Here is a 10699-nt window from a genome sequence, read left to right as displayed (position 1 = left end):
TATCATTAGTCATGATTCTCTGGGTTGGCTGGTGGTTCTTTTGCTGGATTCACATGGGCTATCTTTAATTAATTAATTAATTAATTAATTAATTAATTAATTATTGATACGCGGGGCTCTCACTGTTGTGGCCTCTCCCATTGCGGAGCACAGGCTGTGGACGAACAGGCTCAGCAGCCAAGGCTCACGGGCCCAGCCACTCGGCGGCATGTGGGATCTTCCCAGACCGGGGCACGAACCCGTGTCCCCTGCATCGGCAGGCAGACTCTCAACCATTCCACCACCAGAGAACCTCTACATGGGCTATCTTATATGACGGCATTCAGCTGGGGTACAGCTTGGGACTGGGCTCAGCTGGGACTTTCTCTCCTTAGTACTCCATCTTTAAGAGGACTGGTCTGGACTGAGCTTCCTCACGTGGTGGCAGCTGTTTTCCCAAAAGGCAAGACCCCAACACAATAGCAGCTTATTAAGCATATGCCTGAAACATATTTGCTGATGCCCGTGGGCCAGAACACGTGCCATGGCCAAACCCAGAGACTTTGAGAGCTGATTATACAAAGGTGTGGTTATTGGGAGGTTTGATTCACCAGGTACACCATTTACGTAACAACCTACAGCAGTCCACAGTCCGGCCCCAGTTATTCACACCCCTCTATATGCAAAACACACTCACGCCCTAACAAGACCCCCATGCTAAACTCATCAAGTCACAACAGTGACTTTGAAATTCATGACATTATGACCTATATCAGGCCCAGATATGGAGCAGGCTCTGTGGATGCTTCTCTTTTTGATCTAGAGATTTGTGAATTTAAAAAGACATGCAACTGGCTTCCCTGGTGGTGTGGTGGTTAAGAATCAGCCTGCCAATGCAGGGGACATGGGTTTGAGCCCTGATCTGGGAAGATGCCACACGCCGCGGAGCAACTAAGCCCGTGTGCCACAACTACTGAGCCTGCGCTCTAGAGCCCGTGCACCACAACTACTGAAGCCTGTGTGCCTAGAGCCTGTGCTCTGCAACAAGAGAAGCCACCGCAATGAGAAGCCCGCACACCGCAACGAAGAGTAGCCCCCACTCGCCACAACTAGAGAAAGCCCACGTGCAGCCAAATATAAAAATAAATTAATGGGCCTCCCTGGTGGCGCAAGTGGTTGAGAGTCCGCCTGCCGATGCAGGGGATACGGGTTCGTGCCCCGGTCTGGGAGGATCCCATATGCCGCGGAGCGGCTGGGCCCGTGAGCCATGGCCGCTGAGCCTGTGCGTCCGGAGCCTGCGCGTCCGGAGCCTGTGCTCCGCAACGGGGGAGGCCACAACAGTGAGAGGCCCGCATACCGCAAAAAAAAAAAAAAAAAAAAAAAAAAAAAATAAATAAATAAATTAATTTAAAAAACTTTTTAAAAATAAATAAATAAAAAGACATGCAATTCGCCTTTCACACACCTATACACAGTGGTGAGATAGGGACAAGATAACTGCAATGGACACTGAATAGAAAGGGTAGAGACAGGAGGCACAGAGGTCACTGGTACATAGCAATTCTGAAATCTAGCTCATCACATGTCAGGGCCTATGTCTGGTAGCAGGGAATCTTCATTGATTAAGCCCAATTCTGCCCCTCAGAAGTAATTCTCCAACTCATGATTTTCTATGGTTTTGGGTTCCACCCTCTGGGGATTCTTCCCTCTGAAGCATCTTTTCTTTTCCATAAGAAATAGCCCATGCTCTCACCAGAGCAGTTCTCTCAGGCTCCTTCTTGACTGTAGAAAATTGAGAACCCCAGAGGTATCTTTTCTTTTTGAATGGTTTATGCCCCTTTTAGTCCACACTTGTACGACACCTTTAAAATTTGTGTGGGCTTTCTACAAATCTGACTGTGATTCATTCCATGTCCCAAAAGCCATGGTCATAATTCTTTTTGAGTGAACTCTCTCCACTTTGGTCCAAGTATACAGCTGCAGTGAAATAACACTTTTAAGATTTTTAGAAGTGCTTTTTCCTAGTTGAGAGAATCTATTAGGTGAGGGTCTTTCTGGGGTCTTAACAAAGGGTCTGTCTTATGACCACATCCTTGATTTACTCTTTACCCTGGGGCCATTTTTTATTTTGAGAGTCTTGTGCCAGCTGGAGAGCCTGGAAATGTGAAACAGTTTTATTTTTCAACTTAGTAAGTCTGGATTGGAAATTCTGTTCGCATACTGAATAGTTCTCTCTTTAGCTCAATTTCATCTTTCCATATCTTATCATATGCAACTAACAGAAGCCAATTGGCACTTTCAGTATTCTGCCTAGACATGTTATCTGCATACGTAGGTTAATTTGGTACTCTTTTTTTTTTTCCAGGTAAATGCAAACAGCAGTTTTGACACTTGTTTCATTACTACAAAACACAGAGCATCATCTTTTAAGCCTCCCGTATTAGCTGTATCACTGAACTTGCAGCCTTCATCAACAATTAGGTCTTTTTGACAGCAGTGCCCTATTTCCAAGCCACTTTTCTGTTTTAGTTATCTATCAGAACAAAGCACCCTAAAATAGGATAATATACAACTACGGAAAGCACTCTAAAACTTGAGGAATATTTTGTATTATTATTTAAGAAGACATTCTATCTGAGGATATAAAAACTGTTCTGTTCCATGCAAATGGTAGAAAGAGAGTGAATACCAATCTATTAACGTTGTCTAATGATTTTTTGCACTGTGATACCTGAATGTTTAATCAGAGGTTTTCAACATCTTGCATCTCCCCAAAAGGCATGCTACAACAGGGCTGAGAAAAAGTCACCACATTTTATTTTAAGATGTGTATTTAATCAGAGAGCTGATTGAAAATGCATTCGTGTGGAATTTAGGAAAGACAGGTTGGTCTGCCTTTGCTCCTCTGGGTGGATTTCAGTAACAAAGATCAAGGAGGGATTTAGAACTGTTGGTTTTCAGTGTCATGTCTGACACCAAGCGGATGACCTGGGCAGTCACTTCATTGTTTTACCTGTGTTCTCATTTGTGATGTGGCAAGGTTAGGCCATCTGCTCTTCATCATCTCCCCTAATCTTAACAGTCAATGACAGAATAAGTTGAGCCTTTAAACAAATCTCCATCTGGAAATTGGACTTAACATCAAAAGAAGACAGTGTTACTATCTGGGAAAACTCCTGAGACAATTTTCATCAAATATCTTGGGTTATTTTAGTAAGGTACCATAAGAGTCCTAAGTTTTTATTTACTAGTAAGCTTGCTCCCATGGTAAACTAATAGGGGTAAATCTCTTCCTAAATATATGTTGCCCACCTCTCAGATATTAATGTGATTCAGGTGATTAATCTAGTTTCTATTTAATTGCATGAAAGAGAGTGTTAAATTTTCTGGCTGAGTTATGAAAAAAATGTCCACCTAATAAACATGAGTGCAGTTTGCGTGAGACAATCTGTATGTCTGGATCTTTATCTATTTAATCATTTTATCTTAGAGAAGTTGTGTGGTGACAGGCTAGAAAACATTCACAAAGCATGGCCCGTGTGGATTAATTGAACATCTCTCCAAAGACATGAAATTAGAGAGAATCTTTTCTGCTGTAAAATGAATTCAACTTTCCAAATTGACAGTGTGATTCCTTTCTGAGGAGTTTATTTACCAGGTGATTGTAGCTTATCAGAAGATTCAAATTGAGGAACGGAAAGACTCATACCACCTCTGAGACCTTACTAAACTTAACATTAGTTTAAATAACAACAAATATAACAGCTAAAGTCTCTTTTGCACTATACTGTTTAAAAAATGTATGATTTGGTCAAATAAATTAGTTCCACTGAGCTTTATCTTTATAGGCTACAGAAAGATAAAAAGAAATAAAAAATATGAAAATACTTTGTGAACTGTAAGTTGCTATTAATATTTGAAAGCTTATTTTCATTCATAATGCTATTGTAATTTATTTCTTTTTATTGAAGGTTTTTTAAATGGATAATGAAAAAGCTAGAATAAATATTAAGCAAGTTTTATTATTCCATATACACCAATTAAGTTATTTTGAAAAACTGATAGGTACTAATATTATGTGTTTAATTTATTCCAAAGGGGGGAAGCAATTGTATCTTTTTATAAAATATGCTATATAGTAAATATTTTACAATTTAATGAATAACTCCCCCACACTTAACTTTAAATGCATGTATGAGTTAATCTTCTTCAAGTACCCATGTTTCCATTGGTTACTCATTTATATGTATTTCAAATTAAAAACAAAATTATAAATGCCACAGTATTAATAATTTTCATGCACAAGTATTATCAATATCTCTGACTAGTTTGGTAGATAGATTCCTAGAAGTTTCTGAAGTTATTGGGCCAATGTTAGGAACTTGGCACAAATTGACAAATTATTTTAAGGACAGTTTTGGCCAGTTCGAGCTCTAACAGGTAAATTCTGACAATTCTTTTTACAGTAAATGCTCCCCATCATTAACATGCTTTCAAACATATTTCTAACTTGTTATGCAAAAAAGTGTTTTATTGTTTTTGTTAAGGTAGAGCTGCACTGTCCGAAACAGTAGCCACTAGCCACATAGTTTAAAATTAAATTAACTAAAGTAAAATTACAAATTCAGTTTCTCAGCTGCACAAGGCACATTTCAAGTGCTCAATAACCGCATCATATTAGACAGTACAGAACACTGCAAAAGTTTCTGCTGTTAGAGAGATTAGACTTTATTTTCATATATTAATTAGTTATTATCCACTTTCAATTGTAAATGACAGACATAGACACATAACTCAAAACTGTTTAAAAATAAAAGTAAATTCAAGAATGTTTTAATATTTATTTTGAACTGTGGCCGCCCACCCCCAGCTCCACCCTACACACACCAGTTACCTCTTTAATCGTAAGTCTTTTCCTCATTTTCTGCCCTGCTCTCCACTTGGTGGCAAAGACCACAGCTTGTGATTTATCATCTCCTCATAGCTAGTTTTTTTATTAAAGATTGGATTTGACTTATTTTAATCACATAATTAATAATTGAACAATATTTAAAGGTTTATTTTTTAAAAATGCTTATAGTATTCCATTTTCCCATCCCCCAAATAGTTATTCTCAGTGTATTCATGTTTCTTTTACAGATCATTGAAGTAGCTTTGTTAGTTTACTGGTTTTTATATACTTTATAAATAAACACTGCAAAATTTATAGCTAGGTACTTCATATTTCTACTCTTATTCTCAAAGTGGTTATTTAAAAAAATAAATTTTCTAAAAACTTATGGCTAATTTCTAAGAAAATTTTTGAATTTTCTGTAGTTGTTTTTTTACCTGGTTATTTTACTTAACTAATTTATTGAGTGTAATAGTTTTTTTCAGTTTATTCTCTGGGGATATCTAAAGTATAATCTAAACATAATCTTTGAATTATATTTCAATATAATTTGGTATATATATGTATATATATTGGTATCATCTGAGCACAGTCTTTGAATTATATGTGGACTGTTTTTCTTTTTTGTTTCAAATCGTTTGGATTATATTTGTTCCTGTCTTTTTTCACTCATGGGAACATTCTGACCCATTTAAAAACTTTTTACTTAAAACATATTAATGGTTGTTTCAGTTTTTTATTTTGATAAAGTCACATTTAGAAGATTTAATACAGATTTTAAATTCATTTTAGAAATCTTCACTTGGTCACATATGAGATAATTTAAAACTAGTTAAGGTGTTTCAGAGGTAAACAGTGTTTAGAGGTAAACTCCCCCCTTTAGAATAAATTAAACACATAATATTAGTACCTATCAGTTTTTCAAAATAACTTAGTTGGTGTATATGGAATAATACAACTTGCTTAACATTTATTCTAGCTTTTTCATTATCGATTTAAAAAGCCTTCATTGCCAGATTTTCATTTTTTCCCCTCCTTGTTGGATGACTAAACAGGAAGAGGGTAGAGTTGGTAAGTCAGCATTTACTCAGCTGCTTCCTGCTCAGTCTCAAGAGCAAGGTGAGCTCAGCTGGGGACCAGCGGCTGTGTCTCTCAGCCATCTCCTGAGGAAGGGTCCTCCAGACTCCTGAGTTACAGCACTCAGTGGGCTGCTGCCCATGGGTGGCTTCTCCCTGTGTCACCCTTTCCTTCTCTTCCCAGCCCTCTCTGGGATGCTTTAGCAAGGAGAACCCATACAGATGCACAGCCAACCTTGTGATGCACCCAGGTCATCAGCATCCTCTGTGTCCGCATTTCCCCCTTGTACAGAGGGGTTGGAAAACTAACGTGAGTTTGAATCTTCCAATTGGTCAGCCCTGACCATAGCAGAGAGTTAGAAGCAGTAAGAAATTCCTTTTTGGGACGAATTTTATGGAGAAGTTAACACAAACTGCATAACTGCCTGAACTCTTCCTGCCCCTGCTTAGTTTTGTTTGTTTGTTTTTAAATTAAAAAACAAAATCTTCTTAGACAGCCAATATCCCAAGATATAAGGCTGCTCTATATGTTTTTTGTTGTTGTTGTTGTTATTTGTTTTGTTTTTTTACCACTGTGTAAACTGGAAGTCTCTGAATTGGAAGGAGGTGAAGGGGAATAAAAACTTCAAATATTTATGGTGTTCCAGGCTGTGTACACATTGAGCAAGCATGTGACCCCTGGTTGCTCAGCCAGTACCTCTACTGAGTAAGAGGAGTTAGGTCTGTGTTTATTCTTATTCATTTATTTTTATTTTATTGGTCGTATCTTGGCTCATTTCACAGTCAGCTGAAGTCCCGGGATCCTTGAGAAGGGGCAGACCATATAAGAGTGTCCAGCAGTTTTTTCTTGCTATTCTTTGAGCCATTGGACTTGTTTTAACACACAGCTAGTTAGTCCAAGAACATATTTCTCAGTACCCACACACAATAGAAAGTACAGTAGGAGAATACTGCCTCTTCTTGGGCGTATTGTCCATTTCTATCTTCAGTATAATATGCTGAGAGATTCTACTTTAATATATTTTTATTTAACATATTTTAATGAGGGAAACATCATCCGCCATGCTAAAGAGAAGTCTTCTTTAATATGTTGAGTATCACAAAGAATTGGTAGAAACTGCTATTGATTCGAAGCACCTGCTTTGTTGTTATATGATTCATTTCAGTTTTTCAGATAAACTCTAAAACCAGGATGGGGGTAGGGGCAAAGAGGAATGGAAGAGAAATAATCATCTTTTTGTAGCACCTAAATTCAATATATTTCAAAGTCTTATAATTGCACTAGCAGTTTAATTTGATTGGCACAGATGGTGAAACAGGAGCAACCCTGAGACTTCAACTGTGCTTTTAGATTCCATTTATTCAACAAATATTTATTTTGTTCCAGGTCATGTACTCATCATTGAGGATAAAATGGTAAAAAAGACACATGGCTTCTGACCTTTTAGGGTATATGTCTTAGTGAGGAGACTAAAGGAACAAAACAGTGCAGCAACAAATTTAGTAAAAAAACTGTCAATTGAATAAAAACATTGGCAAGTTCCATTAAGTACCATGAATTTTTTAAAGTAGCTAAGATTAAAAAATAATGAACAGGAACTTATTTTGGATGAGACGGTTAGGGAAGTCTTTTTCAAGGAAGTTGTATTTAAACTGAGAGCCAAACCATGTGTGGTAGAAGGAACTAAATGAACAGTAGACAGAAATCCTTAAAGTCGCACATAAGAGCATAAAAGCCCAGAAGAAGGAAATTAAAATACAACTCAATGTGTTTGAGGTTCAGAAAGATAACCGGCTCTAGCTGGCGAGTGGTGACCAGATAGGATTGTGTCAAGAGGCGGGGTTAATGAGGTGGGCGGGGGCCAGGTCATGCCCCGCACTGTAAGCCACAGTGGGATGGGCAGTGGTTAAGAAGGGTAAGGAAAGCTTGGAAGGACTTAACCAAGACAGTAACATCATGGTGGTTATAATTTAAAAACATTACTTTTACTGCTGTCTGGAGAATGAATTAGAGAAGAGTAAGTTAGGAACCCTGTGGGGAGGCTGCTGCAATAATCCAAGTGAAAACTATGGGAACCTGAACGGAGAAGGTAGGAACTGGTATGGAAAACAGAGACCACATTCAAAATGTATTTTGGACACATAACTGGTGAACATATATTTATGTCAATTAAGAAAATATGAGTTGATGTAGTCATCTGAGAGGAAGATATAAGGAAAGAAGAGAAAATGGTTCTGGGAACGGAGAAGCTCCAAGACGCAGAGGTTTGGTGGAATGAAAGTATCTGGCCAAGGGGGCATACAAGAATTACCAGGAAGGCATGGAGTTCACTGGGGACTGACAAGTAAGGAGTAATTGGGGCAGGAAACTCCAATATTGTTTTAAAAATTGATGAGAGTACAGGAAATGGAGACTGCATTGTAGACAAATCTCAAGATACCCATAAAGGGAGTAGGAAAATAATCTGTTAGCCAAGGAGTGCTATGAGGTCAAAGATGGGAAATTCTAGGACAATGTCTGTCTATCGATTGGAATGATGCATTGGAAAAAGAAGTAAATGAGGTGGGAGAGAGAAGGAAACCACTTAAAAATGAAGTCCTTGGGAAAGTGAGTGAGGATGGAATTTGAGAATGGCTAGGATAGGTCTATGATAAGAGAATGAACATGACTTCCTTTTTAGTTGTTGGACAGAAAGAAAAATTCGGTGCATGTACAGACAGGTCATTAGTTTAATGGTAGGAATATAAGGGTTTATGAACCTGATTTAAAAAAAAAATTTCAGTGATATGAGGATACATGTGGGAGGATGGTAGAGATTTCAGTAACAAGAAGATATGGAAATATAATACTGGGAAAACTTAATTGTATTGCTGAGATTTAGTATCGAGAGTTTGGAGATTATGAATTTAAAGTGAATCTACTCCTGTTGTTTGAAACCTGCTGGTATGGATTAAAAATCATACTAAACAATTGTGATGAGGAAAGCAAATCCAGTCATTAGTGATGCTTACCATATGTTGACATGAGGCTCAGTTGGGTCACTCCACCCACTGTCAAGCCTCTTGAGTTAGTTATTACTTTGCTGGCACTCCTTTCATGCCCTGGGACAGCTGGGCTTGGCTTTTTGGCGTGCTGCTCTTGAGAGGATGCCAGTCCTTACTCCAAAAGTTCCCAAATAAATTTTCATCTGAAAAATTGTAATCAGTATCTATTGTCCTACTTCTCCTAGAAAACTTCAAAAATCCTGAAATCTGAATATTTTCTCCTCCTCCCAATAGCAGTTTTGTATGTTTTGATCGAAGCACTTATGACATTTCATTATTATCTGGGCCCTGCCAACAATCCCCCCATAATTTCATTCCACATTGGCTTTCTCTTTGAGACTGGTCCATGTTTCTTGTCCTCAGTATGTAACACATGTTGAGCCCTTTACATAAAATGATAACACCAAATTGTTTTCCTGGTTAAATATCATATCCATAAAAAGATCTTCCCTAACTCTTCCTACTAATATTTTTCCCCTCTGTGTTAAAAAATATCTATCATTTCTCCCTGGGAGAGAACTACCCTTCATCACCCCATAAAAATATCTCATGGCTTAGTCATGTGACTTGCTTTGACCAATGAATTGTGAATGGAACAGGCAGTTGTCACTTCCAAGTGGAAGCTTTAAGAGCTGGCACTTTACTCACCATACTCTCTTTCTTTTCACTCTGAGATTTTTGAAAGCATGTGCCGAAGATGTAAAACCTGTCAGTCTGGGACTCTGATTACTATGATGAGTGGAACATGTGGCTCTGGCTTCAGAGTTGAACAGTGAGCAGTAAGGAAACTCTTAACGGGGTTTGTAAGGATGGCTATCTATGTTAGGTCACAGTGAAACACTTAGTAAAACTGCCAGGCACGGTGACTTGGAAGACAAACGTGTTCCTAATAAGATCATACCTAGCTTTACCCAAGTAAATGCGAATTCAGATTTGGTGGCATGAGTTTGTTGGTAATGGTTGTATCTGATGAAGATCCATGAGAAAGAGATGAGATTAAGAAAGAATGGTCAAGTTTACAAGCAGGAATAAAAGTAAGTGAAAACTCCATACTCCATAAATCAACAACTTGAAGAATTGACAGATGGGACAGATTCTTAGTCTCCCAACTTTGAGCCTCATAAGTTGATGAAAACTCAGCCATGTGAAAAGGACCAAATCCAGGGGATCACTGTACTCTTTGTTAAACCATGTAAAATTTTATTGAATTATCTCCACTTGGGTAAAATGGTTCAGGTAGAGAGAATGAACATGTTTCATTCCATGGAAATCTGACTCAAGTACAAGCAATTAAGTCTAGAGGGAAAAGAAATCCATGTCTAAAACGTAATTTTGGGCGTGGCTATTAAAATAAAGTAGGTATGAGATTGACATTTTGTTTGAGAGAGTTATTTTGTCAAAAGAACCATTAATCTGAACTAAAACAGAGTAATGCTTGAGACTTAAATGGAGGCTTAAGTCTCCAACATTTCTGAAGAAGGAAGCATACTAAGATATCTGCTGAGTCCTAAAGACAGATATTATCCATTGATCTCTTCAAATGTGGCCAAGTAGCATAATTAAAAGGAGAGTGGGACAACGGAACAATCTGATCAATGGACCAAGGAGCAGAACAGGATCTTGATGAAGCGATGCCTGTCAGTGGGGTTTCAGAGTATTTATTGAAACTGTGCATCCCCTCTTCCATCATTGTTGTATTGGTTGTAGG

Source organism: Mesoplodon densirostris, chromosome 14, assembly GCF_025265405.1.
Source record: "Mesoplodon densirostris isolate mMesDen1 chromosome 14, mMesDen1 primary haplotype, whole genome shotgun sequence".
NCBI classification, from domain to species: Eukaryota; Metazoa; Chordata; class Mammalia; order Artiodactyla; family Ziphiidae; genus Mesoplodon; species Mesoplodon densirostris.
This window is presented reverse-complemented; position numbering follows the sequence as displayed.